This window comes from Momordica charantia, assembly GCF_013281855.1.
Source record: "Momordica charantia cultivar OHB3-1 chromosome 11 unlocalized genomic scaffold, Mcharantia_2.0 BLBB01000011.1, whole genome shotgun sequence".
NCBI lineage: Eukaryota > Viridiplantae > Streptophyta > Magnoliopsida > Cucurbitales > Cucurbitaceae > Momordica > Momordica charantia.
The window spans coordinates 13,570,844-13,584,569 of NW_028275159.1; positions in this window are offsets into that span (position 1 = coordinate 13,570,844).

The following is a 13,726-nucleotide window of genomic DNA, read 5'->3' on the forward strand; positions in this document are numbered from 1 at the left end:
ACAAAAGCCAATTTAGCAGCCGGAGAAAAAGTATCAGAATAATCAATTCCATAAGTCTGCGCATATCCTTTATCAACAAGACGAGCTTTCAAATGGGCAATTGATCCATCAGGATGAACTTTAACAGCAAACACCCATTTACAATCGATAGGTTTCTTTTCTGCTAGAATAGACACTAAATCCCAAGTACCATTGTCATCTAAGACAGTCATCTCCTCCAACATAGTAGCTCGCTAACTAGGATGAAACAAAGCTTCATGAACAATTTTAGGAACAGATACAGACTCAAGAGATACAAGAAACAAACAAGTAGGTGAGGACAAATGGTTATATGAAACAAAAGAAGAAACAGGATACGTACACTTACGCTTACCTTTTTGAAGAGCAATAGGAAGGTCATCACTCGTTCCTGGATCCACAGACGAAGAAGCTGCTAGTATAGGGTATGAGTCTGTAGGAGGTTGCTGGCGAGAATAAATTTAAGTAACAGTTGGGAGAGAGGAATCAGGCACAGGGGGAGATGTATTGCTAGGAAGTATTTGAGTAGAAGCAGAGACAATGGAATAGACAAGAAAGCCATCATCTTCCTGTGAACGCTTCCCCTGACTGGTACTCAAGGATGATGAAAAAGAAGTATCTTCAAATAACGTAACGTCAGGAAAGACAAGATATCTATTGAGATCAGGACAAAAACATCGATACCCTTTTTCAACATGAGAATAACTAAGAAAAATGCATTTCAACGACTTAGGATCCAATTTGGTGAGTTGAGGGAGAACATCCTGAACGAAACAAGTGCAACCAAATATTTTAGGTTTAAGAGAAAATAAAGGTTGCGTAGGACATAGAGTACGATAAGGTATCTCACCTTCAAGAACTGATGAAGACATGCGATTAATCAAGAAGCAAGCCGTCGAAACAGAATCGACCCAAAAATATTTTGGAACATACATTTGAAACATTCTTGCTGTTTTAAGAAGATGTCTATTTTTCCTTTCTGCAACTCCATTTTGAGACGTTGTATCCACACACGAGGATTGGTGAAGAGTACTATATTCACTCAAATAGGAGCCAAGAGCACCAGAAAAATATTCTTTAGCATTATCACTTCGTAGAACTTTAAGACGACCACCAAATTAACTTCAGCATGAAAGTTACGAAAAGGATTTAGTAATTCAGAACGATGTTTCATTAGATATAACCAAGTAACACGAGAAAAATCATCGACAAAGGTAACAAAAATACCAAAACCCATTTTTGGACTTAATAGGACAAAGACTCCAAACATCATAATGAACTAATTCAAAAAGAGCAGTAGCTCGTTTATTGACTCTAGGATAAAAACTGAGATGATGAAACTTAGCAAATTGACATGACTCACATTCTAAGAATTCAAACTATGAAATTGAGGATGCATACTTTTTAACATGGAGAGAGATGGATGACCTAAACAACAATGTTCTTCGAAAGGAGATGGTACTCGAGTGCAAACAGTAGCTGTAGGGATTTGTGTATCTAATGTGTAGAGACCATTGGATTCACGCTCTTTACCAATAGTCTTCTTCGTCGTAAGATCCTGAAATAAGCAATAACCAGGGAAAAATAAGACACAACAATTGAGATCACGAGTAAGTTTACTGACAGGGATCAAATTAAAAGAGAATTGTGGTAGATTTAACATAATTCATGACAGTTATCCAATTGTCATCTAATAAGACATCAAGAAAGAGTAGAAGATGACAATTTTTCAAAATTGTCATTAATGCATTTACAACTACAGTTATAATTTGTCACGAATAGATTTTTCATCACAATTACAAAATGTCACATAAACTCATTTCATTACAATTTATAACTGTCACTAAAATAATGAAAGATTTTATTCTCCTGTCAATAAAAACTCAATGGCGACAGTTTATAAATGTCACGAAATATCTTTTAACGACAATTTATAATTGTCATGAAATGTTTTTTAACAACAGTTCAAAATTGACATGAAATATTTTTTAACGACTGCGGATAAACGTCAAGAAAAACATAACAATGACAATTTATAATTGTCATGAAAAATTTTAAAGTGATAGTTTTAACGGTCAATATTGGTAGTTTTAATTGTCATGAAAATCTTTATATTTACAATTTTTAACTGTCATTAAGATCTTTATATTGATAATTTTAACTAGCACGAAAATTTTATATATGACAATTGATTAATTGTGACAATTTTTTTTTGTCACAATATGTGTTTAATAAAGTTTTGTAATGTCAATAAAAATTTATATATGACAATTTCATAACAGCCATGAAATACATTTTAATAGCACTGTACACGTTTCAAAGAAATTCTCTAAATCTGTAAATTATAAAATGTAACAAAGTTGCATATAATAAGATCAAAGTCTGATCAAATTTGTACAGTATGATATTTTATACAAATACTATACTATAAGTCTATGACTACAATAAGAGAATGTGCAACGAACTATATTCACATTACATCAACCTCGTACACGTCGAAAGTATGCCAAAACTCTTCCATATACATTCTCCTTACTCAAAACATTGCTCCTGCAAGCTACTCCTTCACCAAAATAAAACGAATAGTTAAGAAAATATTAATATTAACTCCCACATTTTCTTTCTAACTCCAACATGCAACAATTATGAATGTGCTTCACTCTCAAGAAACTAACTTGAACTCACGGAATCGTAAATAGTTCTCATATTGATGTTCTAAATATGCTCCAAATGTTGCTTCAGTTTTTTTTCTTCTTTTGAGAATAAACCAAGCTATCATCGAGAAACATGAAAAAATATAGTAAAGGAATACAAAAACCAAGCCCAACAAAATGGTAACGACCTACAAGAAAGGATCCCAATCCAAAAGAATAACACTCAACTCATAGTTACAAAAGAATAACACCTTAGATCTTTTTCTTTCCCTCAAATCACTCACACAAAACCTTTCTTTCACAAAAACAAAGAAGCAAAAAGACAATACCAAATGGTTTTTAGATTTTCCAAATACGACTTTACCCAAATAAAACTGATTTATGAACAACACAGATGTTGAACTCCAAGAAAAAACAATATACTTATCCAAATCTTAATTGGCTATCTTTGCTGTAGGACAGCAACACAATTATCCAACTAGATTTTAAACTATATGCATGACACAAATATAAACACTAAGTCTTAATTGACTATCTTTGCTGTAGGATAGCCACACAATTATCCAACTAAACTTTAAACCGCACAATTATCCAACTAGACTTATATGCATGACTCGTAAACACTAAGTCTTAATTGGCTATCTTTGCTGCAGGATAGCCACACAATTATCCAACTAGACTTAAACTATACGCATGACACAAATATAAACACTACATAAAACCAATCGCAAGTGAGTAAATGTTAGCATTCTAGTTTCACCAAGTATTCCGTAAATGTTAGCATTCTACACAAAAGAAATCATGAAAAAATTAACTTTGAAACCAATCATCCAAATGCTAAATGATGCACTTAGAACATGATAAAGAACCAACAAGCACTACAAGAAAATTAAGTATTTTCAAAGTCACAACCTTTGAAAAAGTATAAAATAAACCTTTGATAAATCTTTTTTCGAAGGTTTACTCAACCGTCCAAAAGACTAGTAATAATAAAATATACATGCTTTCCAAGCCATGACTCATGTAGCATTCAGTTGACAATTAAAATTCAGCATGCTATCATAACAACAGACAAACATACTAATCATGAAACACTGTCATTTGCTTTCACTATATAATAAATCTCACAAAAATTCAACATGCCTTCATAAACACAACAACTAACATAAATATCCATAATCCAGTAATATATCCAACAATATACTTCCAAGAGTTCAGTCCAAACACTAAACCTCAACAGTCATATCATGCCATAAACATATCCACTCTCAATAACAGAACATTTAACACAACTTCCATCAACAAGACACAAATACATTTAAAGTTACTATATTCAATATATCATTCACAATGCATCCAACAACAAGATCAATATGTTAGAATAATTAACAACAAGCATAATTTAGTCAAGAGAGATAACAAGCAGCCAAGAATACATTCAACTAACAATCCCCTAAAGTAAGAGACTACTTACTACAAATATCCTAAATCACACAATTATCCAACTAGACTTTATACTATATATGCATGATACATATCAACGTCAAGTCTTAATTGGTTATCTTTGCTGCAGGATAGCCACACAATTATCCAACTAGATTTTAAATTATATGCATGACACAAATATAAACACTAAGTCTTAATTGGCTATCTTTGTTTCAGGACAGCCACACAATTATCCAACTAGATTTTAAATTTTACAAGAATGACAATTACATAGATATACATATCTGAAATACTCACAACAAATATCAATCTTATACAAATATCTAAATCAGCCCACAATATGTAATTTGGAGGGAGTTAAATGTCAACATCTAACTAACATATATATGTTTCACGCACTAACCCAACAAAGTCCATAAATCAATTAGTTGTAATCATGGTTTTTAACTTTTTTAAGTTCGTGCAATAAATAAAGAAGAAAACAATATACAGTTAGCTAAATGAATAAGAGAAAATTATATATTATGTGAAAATGAACTCATATGTAAACTCAAACTAACCAGATCATTAACTCTTATCTATAACATCAAACCACACATATATAAAGGTAAAGCTGAAATTTCAAGTACAAGAATAAAGATAAGGCCGTAAACCAACCTGGGCATAGTGAAGGTCCAACTTTATATACTTTCTAAACAAGGGATGTGATGGGTGAGTGTGTAACCTAACTCACATCTAATGGTAGTTCTTTGTGTCGTGCCGAAAAGTTCCTTTATCTCCAACTTTTCCTTTTAAGCAGTTGTTTCAAACTCCTAAAGAACGGCCACAAGCTCAAGGAAGCAAATATAATAACAAGAAAAGAATTAGTTATTTAATCTTTTTTGGATTTTATGACTTTCAAATGATGAGCTTTCTACCAAATGCATAGATACAAGAGCAAAAGAAAAAGCTCACTAAAGAAGAACCTGCAAGAATTATCTCTTACAAGTTAGAAGAACTAGAACTCAATAGAATGCATACTCTACCGGTACAAAAACTCAATTCTATTTAAGTTTGATCAAACATATTACTCATAAAAATAAGTTTTGATTCCATATTTCAACAAAAATATCTTGAGAAAAAATCCAACTAAAGCCTCAACTTCAAAATGCGATAGAGTAAATAGTTGAACCAGGATGTTTAACACAGTTACATACCTCGTCATTTAGATTTGAGAACTCAAATTTTCCATCCATTCGTCTAGGTCTAAGAAGAGCTTGATCAAGAATGCTATATTCACTCATAATGAATTCAACATGCAACATATAAATCAATGTTCAGCTCATAATAGTCCAGCACAATTCTAGTACATAAACAACATTCTAACAACGAAAACAATATGTCAACATGCTCACACAATATAGCCATTTTCACAAAAACTCAGTGTGCTTTTGTGAACACAACAATACAATAATACGATTAACAGACCCAGAAACACATCCAACACTTCAACAAATTTTCATAACAGTCAACACATCCAACTCACAATATAACAACAGCAATGTGTATAAACTAGTAACAGCCGCCAACAATCATGCAATAACACTCATAGGCACGCAAGCAAACAATCCATTCATAGCATCACACAAAAAACAATCCCCCCAAGTAAAAAACTCGCCTAAACGCTCCTAACTTCTTGAGTCGGATTGAAACCTTGGAAATAAGGTAAAATCAGGGGAAAATGACTCATATGACCCTCTTAAGTTTCCAATGTGCTCAAATAACCCACCCCTCAAAAATTGTTTTGAATGACCCAAATATGCTTTTTCAGAATTGTCAGTGGAAGTAAATGTACCCAACTACCCCTCAATTATAGTGTCAATTCTCGGGATTAAACGTGATTTTTCCGGCCGTAAGCGTGATAATGATAACTAATTCTCAGGCAGAATCGCATTTTTCCCGCCCGAGAATTGGCCAAAATGCTAATTTTGGGTTGTTTATGGGCGAGAATTGGCGAGAAGTTACGTTGACTTACAATGAATTCCCGGCCGTTAACTGGTATTATTTCGCCCGAGAATTTAAGGTTTTCCAATTAATCAAACAACCACTTCTCATCTGTGCACTTCAGCAAACCAGTCTTCTTCATCTGTGCACTTCGTACTCAGCTTTGCAGATAACAAAAAGAATATTGTACATTGAAAGTAACTCTTCCATCTGACCACATAGTTTGTTTGTAGCTGAGTAAGATTTCTACACAAACGAGGTAGGTGAAATGTCATTTACAAAGAATGGATTTTTTTTTTGTGTTTTTCGTCTCTGAAGTCTCACATTTATATGTCTACCCTTTTGTTTTTTGTTTATTTGGAAACGTTTGAGTGCATCTTTGTGGTTTTTATTCTTCCTTAGAGAACGACATGTTTGGGGCATGTACTCTGTATTTTTCCATGATTCTCGGGCGAAGTTAGGGTTATTCACGGTCGAAAAGGACAATATAATATGAGTTTCTCGGGCGAGAATCATATTGTATACGGGCGTGAATTCTCGCCCGAACGACAATAACTTCCGCCCGAGAACGTCGAAAATTTCGAATTTCGAATTTTGAATTTTGAATTCTTCTCTTTCCACATGCAGGATGCCTCGCCTATTTGTTAGCTATGGTGGTAGTTGGAATGAGTCACAATTTCTATATGAAGGTGGAATTATGGGAGGTTTGGATGTAGACGATTCTATAACTTATGAGGAGCTCCTTAGTGCTATGTTCAGCCTTACCCGAATAGATCCGGATCGGTTCAAAATCTTGATACACTGTGTATATAAGTTCAATCTGCAGTACCAGGTTCCGAAGTATTACATCTTTGATGACCATAGCCTTAGATTTTTTTTAAGAGGCCCTCCACATCCCTCTGAAGTCCCATTGTATGTATCTGTCGTACCGAAGGAAATACATGGCAGTGGAAGCAGTTCAATGAATCGTAACATTCCAGAAGCAGAAGCATTCCAATCATTTCCCCACCAGTTAGGGCAGACCATTCCGTATTATGCTCCATCGTTTCCTTTTGATTCCACGCTCCCAGGCCCATCATGTTTTGTCCCATCAATGACGCCGTTGACGGACAATGTAATACCATGTAACTTGGGTGACGATGAAACAAACTATTGCGGTCAATGAGACGATAACGATGAGAACGACGTGGAGTACGAGTACGAGGCCGAGGATGATGACAACCACGATACTGAATTCGACGATGATGTTGATTTTGACAACGAGGATGAAGTAGACCCTATGGATGTAGCCGGTCCATCATCGGACCCCTCGACCGAAGTGCACGTGGTCAGTACGAATGCACCGTGCGCAACCGGTCAAGCTTCTTGCTCAAGGGAAATTGTTAGAACAGGTGATGAAGTTTGTTCGTCAACGGAGGACATTGCGGTAGGGAATACTTTTCGATCTAAAGAAGATTTGCAGTTTAAACTCTCGGTGTACGCAATGAAGATGAATTTTGAATATCGCGTGAAGAAGTCGAGAAAAAGTTTGTACACTGTCAGATGCACTGAGGATGGGTGCAAATGGAGCCTACGTTCAAGGAAAATTAAAGGTTCACATACTTTTCTTATCTCTACATTCTATGAGGTTCACAGTTGCACTCGTGAGGTAATGAAACATGACCACCGGCAAGCTCGAAGTCGTGTGGTGGGTCAGATTATAAAGTCCACATTTGAGGATGTAAGTCTTAATACCTTCGAACCCGTCGTCCATGCGCTTGTCCATGCGCTTGATCCGTTTCTCAACTTTCCTCAGACGCACAATAGACATGCGTACCTTCTTACCACGTCCATTCTCCTCTTTCTCCTCAGCCTCTTCATGGACGTCTTCTCTGACACCTTCGTCGACATTCCCTCCTTGTCTCCCGTCGTCTTTCTCTGGTCCTGCACATGCACTTGATGGTTCAGTAGCATTGTTCTCGCGCGGGACTTCGTCCTCATCTTCGGGCTCCGGTGGTTCGAACGTCCTATCTAGGAAGGTCGTCTCAGCATCCGTTGCTTCTATTGATCGAGTTCTTCCCTACGCCAAAGGTAATGAATGTGTCCGCATAAATATGGAAATTAAAGAAACTTATAAGTATAAACAAGATTGAACTTACTGTGCTAGATCGAAAAATCTCTCTGTCAAGCACATGCCATGCAGTTGAATGGCCGCACCTCCACCGAAGAATCCGTGGCACGGCGTCCGGATTTACCTTATTGGCCACACGTCCAGATAAGGAAGATATAGTCTCGTAGGCCCATACCTGTAAGTATATAAGTGCTCGACGTTATTGATTGGTTAAAAGGAACGAAAACTGTAAACAAGTATATAGGCTCATACCTGGAACGCCCAAGGGAAACCGTAGAGACTGTACGATTTCCTGAACCCGCCATCCTTCGACCTCTTCGTCGGGCCGCGCTTCGGACTATATATAGTCTTATCAAAGGACAACATCCCCCAGTCGTGGTTGCAGCACGTTTCCCAATCATCGACTATTCCCAGCAATGTATAGTCGTACTTCAGGGTCCTCTCCCTCCCCAACAGAACTAACTCTACTAAGTATACAATAGATACCTTGACCGCGTCGAAGTCATCCTCGAACCGTGCGGCTAAATAAATCTTCTCAAATTCACTCAACAGAACGTCGTTGCTATCATTAAAGTAAAGAGCCCTAAGTCTGTGGGGAGATGTGTCTTTTCTAACTAGACCCCTATCATACTTAAGCCCAGAAATAATGTCGAACTCCCTCCGCCCAAATGACACCTTACTCCCAAACAGGTTGAAGCTAATGGTGTCAGGTGTACTATCCTCGATCTCCCTAGGTAGGATGTTGTGTATCAGTAGCCCGTTAAATACGAGGTCTAAGTCAAGGAGATGGCCGAATATAGTTTTCCTAAACATCCTAAGCTGTGGTGGGGTCAATTTACTCTTAATGGCTGCGGTAGTCTTCGCTAAGTGAGATAGACATGTCAAATTGGCGGAGGCATAGGATGAGAAAGGGATTTTAGCTACCATTTCCATTTTTAATTAACCTGTAGATGAGTAAATAAAGGATCCTATGATCAGAGAAAATTACAAACCATACATATAAATATATACTAATAACCAACCAATCCTTAAACGATCCCGAAAAAAAAACTATTTCTGTCAACTTTCTCGGGGTAATTTTCGGGCGAAGTCGTGCACGAGAATTTTGGCAGTATTAATGAACTCGAACCTTTCGCTCGGGAATCATTAATCCTGTAAAAATTCTGGTGGATTTTCACGGGCGAGAACGGGCCCCGAGAAAGTTGACAGATCCTACATCTCCAACAATTTCAATTTATTTCGCCCGAAATGCCCCAGGAATTTAGAGTGTTATTTATCGTCTGTAAAAATTCTCGGGGTATTTCGGGCGAAATAAATAAAAGAGGATTTCCAACACACCATGGCAGAAATGCCCCGAGAATTTATCCAACCAATAACTAATACTCCAACTGCATATCCACCACGCCCGAAAGACCCCGAGAATTCATAAATTCCCAAATCCGTAACCTAATTTGCCCGAAAACCACCGAGAAATCATCAAATTGCTAAGAACAAACTCCAAAACGTTGGCAATCCTAAACTATTTCGCACGAAACCCACCGAGAATTCTCCAGATTCTAAACAATCGAAGCCCTAACCCACTTCCTACGAAATAACCCCGAGAATACCTCCCATTCGAAAAACCCACAACGACAGTCATCTTCAACCTCCCATACACTTCAAACAACCAGAATACTCGCCGGAAACTAAAACCCCTAAAAATATAAGATGAAATCGATGGAAAAAAACGAAATCGAAAAGGAAAACAAGAAATAAACAAAATGAAATCGAACCTTCAATGTCCACGCTACTTTCAAAACGAAATGGAATGTCTAATCGAAGCTTTCTGTGCTGAAGGAAACGGAGGGAATCGAAGAGGATAAGAAGAAGAAGACGAAGGAAAAACGAATGGGAAAAGAAAGATGGGGAAAGGCCAACGGTTGGTTTTTTTGACTCCAGGGGTACAAATGTAATTTTATTCTTTTTTAAATTAATTAAAATAATAAAGTAGGTCATTGAAAACAATTTTAGAGGGCAGGGTTATTTGAGCAAAATAGAAACCTGGGAGGGTTATATGAGTCATTTTCCCTAAAATCAGCATGTTACAACTCAGTTTTAACTACGAAAGTTGAATCTAAAAGGGTATTCAAGGGGTCGTTACCCACCAAACCTTGCCGAAACGATTGCAAAAGTGTTGGGGCTTGAAGAACTGATGCCAAGAATCTGTGGGATCATGGATCGAGCTTCGTTTGTGCATGGGTAAGCGTCAAGAGTCACCAAATGTTGTTGTTAGTGTCGGAGAGGGGTGCCGTAGAGAAATTTTGTGCGCACGGAATGTTGGCGATCGTTGGAGGGAACAAATATCATACCAGAGCCGCCGCTGGCCGCCAGAGGCCGTCGGGTCTAAGCTCAGGCATTCGAAAAACGTTGCTGGGTTGGAATGCTCGATTCTGGGCGCCACACGGTAGTCACTGCCGGTCGAAAAAGTCTTGCATCGCCGGATCGGGTTTGTCGAAGAGCTGCGTTGCTGTGGAAGACAAACCAATCGGGTCGCCGGCCATTCAGTTCGTGGAAGAGCATCTAATCTGGATGCTCGGAGGAAGGCGGCCGTTGGAAAGGGAAAACCGCCATCAAGACCGCCGGATCTGGCAAGAAAACACGAAGCCGAAGTCGCGCCGCCGTCAGGGCTCTAATCCCGTGCCGCTGCTCTACCAGTTACGATGCTGCTGGAACGTCGTTGATTGTCGGAGGGAGAGGTCGCCAGAGTTGATGGGGATGGCGGCTGGAATGGGAAAAGAAGAAGAGGGAGATTTGGGGGAAGGGGGTGGTTCACGCGTACAAGGAAGAGGGACAGATACATTTAGGGTTTTTTTTTAATATTTTTTCTTTTTAATTTTGTTTTTAAAACTAAAACTTAAATTCCAAGTTTAAAAGAAGGCCTGTTTGAAAACTAAAAACTCAATTCTCAATTTTAAAAGAAGGCCCAACTACAAACTAAGGGTCTAAAACGAAAGCCCAAAAATACACTTCAGTGATAAAAGTAAAACTCACGACAAAAACCATGACAACCCAAACTAAAATAAGATAGGGAAATTCAAGTGAACGGCTAAAATAATTACTACTTCGTGTGGTATTTTTTCTGGAAACTAATAATCATAAATCTCTATTGATTGCAACCATGAAATCTTAAAATAGTTAATAATTTATGTATGCAAGATGAAGGAGTTGGGTGACGGTTTTCTTTTTTTTTTCCTTTTCAAAGGTACCAAAATTTCAAAGCTGGAAATAAACAATGATAAATTTTAGGAGATTTTTGAGCTTTTCAAACTTGCATGTCAGATTAATAATTTAGATTTCAAATTTGAATTTAATACTTCAAAACAAATATATATTTTTCAAAACTAGGAAGGAAACAATAATTCGAGGTTATATTTGCACGAGCATAGTGTTTGGGGATTAAGTACCCTGGACACGTGGAGGACCCCTATTGGTGCTCCAAGATGGCCCATGAGTCATGGGCCTAGCTCGGATAGCCGAGATGGCTGCCACCAACGCCGGCGGAAGCTAAGTATGAGGGCCGAGGTGAACCTGGCTCAGGTCCGACCTGCCCAGAGGCTCGGTAGGGGCCGATGTGAGCAACTGTCTGCGGCGTGATTACCGGACGTAACCGTTGGTCCCGAGATCACCGGGCGTAACCGACGGTCCCGACATTACCGGGTGTAACCGTCGCGAGATTGGCGGGACTACCACCCATAAGTAGAGGACCTCACTCCACGATCAGGTACGATGATTTCTGGCTTGGAACTGAACTTGGAATCCGACCTATACTGACTTGATCGTCGGAGTGTTCACCTGTTTGTGCAGGTCCGCCCAAAGGTTCACGTCGGTACGGAGGCCGAGTTCGAGCTACAATCAGGAACACACTGTTGTGCACATCTTTGCATAAACATTTGGCGCCGTCTGTGGGAACGACAATCCAAGTCATCCCAATTCCTTTAAACCAACACGCGAGCGAGCATGGTTCAACCAGCGAACTCGACCAATACGACAGACCGAAGGACTCTGGCTGCCAGCGATGCCCACCAGAGGGAGGTCGGAGCAGCAGCGGTAGAGGGGCAGGGTCACGACGGCCTAGTAACGGAACCCCTCCGCAGGTCAGCACGGATCACCGCACCTGCCCTACCGCCTGCACACCCGAGGACGTCCAAGGCCACCCGTGGCCGAGGTGGGACCTCTAAGAAGGGCGCCCGGGGTCCACCTACGGATCCAACAAGCGAGAACCTGGATGCGCTCAAGAGAGAGATGGAGGCAATGTGCACACAAATGCGCTCCATGGAGGAAATGTATAACGAAATGATGCTGGCTGCAGGCGCAGGGTCCCGATCTGAAAATCGAGCGACGCGCGGGGACGTACCCGAGCAAAGGGGTTCCCACCTCGGCCCGACCGAGGAGGAACGTCCCGAAGACAACGAGAGCGAGGGGTATACTCGCCAGAGGGGAGACCTCCGTGAGCATCTCAACAGAAAGAGAGGCTCGTCTCTCCGAAAAGGGCAGTCACCATCCCGCTCACACAGGAGTTCCAACCAGCAGGCTGAATCCTCTCACAATCCCGCAGGGATAATCACAAGGGAGGAGTTCGACCAGCTGAGGGGGGAGCTCGATGCTCAGGTGGAGGCCTTAAAGGCCAAATGTGAGCAGAAAGACGATTCACTGAACGACGGCGACTTGGGAGAATCTCTTTTCACCTCGGATGTTTTGGAAGCACCAATCCCTTCGAAGTTCAAAGCTCCTACCATGAAGCCTTACGACGGGACGAAGGACCCCAAGGACTATGTTGAGGTCTTTGAAGGCCTCATGGACTTCCAAGCGGCATCAGACGCAATCAAATGCCGCGCCTTTCAGATTGCGCTTACTGGCAGCGCGCGATTGTGGTACCGGAGACTGCCAGCCAGGTCGATCTCGACCTACTCTCAGCTGAGAAGGGAGTTCCTTGCCCAGTTCTCTTCTCGGCACTACGACAAAAAGACAGCGACCCATCTTGCCACCATCAGGCAGAAGGAGGGTGAGACGCTGCGGGAATATGTCACCAGATTCCAGGAGGAACAGTTGAAGGTTGCACACTGCTCCGATGACTCGGCCATGTGCTATTTCCTCACCGGTCTAGCCGACGAAGCCCTCACGGTGAAGCTTGGAGAGGAGGCCCCGGCCACCTTCGCCGAGGTACTCCAGAAGGCGAAGAAAGTCATCGACGGACAGGAGCTCCTCCGAACCAAAACCGGCCGACCTGAACGAAAGATCGGTCGGGGCAGCAGCGGAAAAGATGAAAGGGCAGATCCCAAGTCCAAGGACAAGGGATCCTTCTCCAGTGGCCGACCTGAGTATCGAAGGGTGGAGAGCGGACCTACCAGGAGCCGACCTTACGAGCGCTTCACCCCAACCATGATTCCAATTTCCGAGATCCTAATGAACATCGAGGATTCTGGAATGGAAAAGCTACTCAAGCGTCCGGAAAAACTTCGGGGAGCCCCGGAAAGGC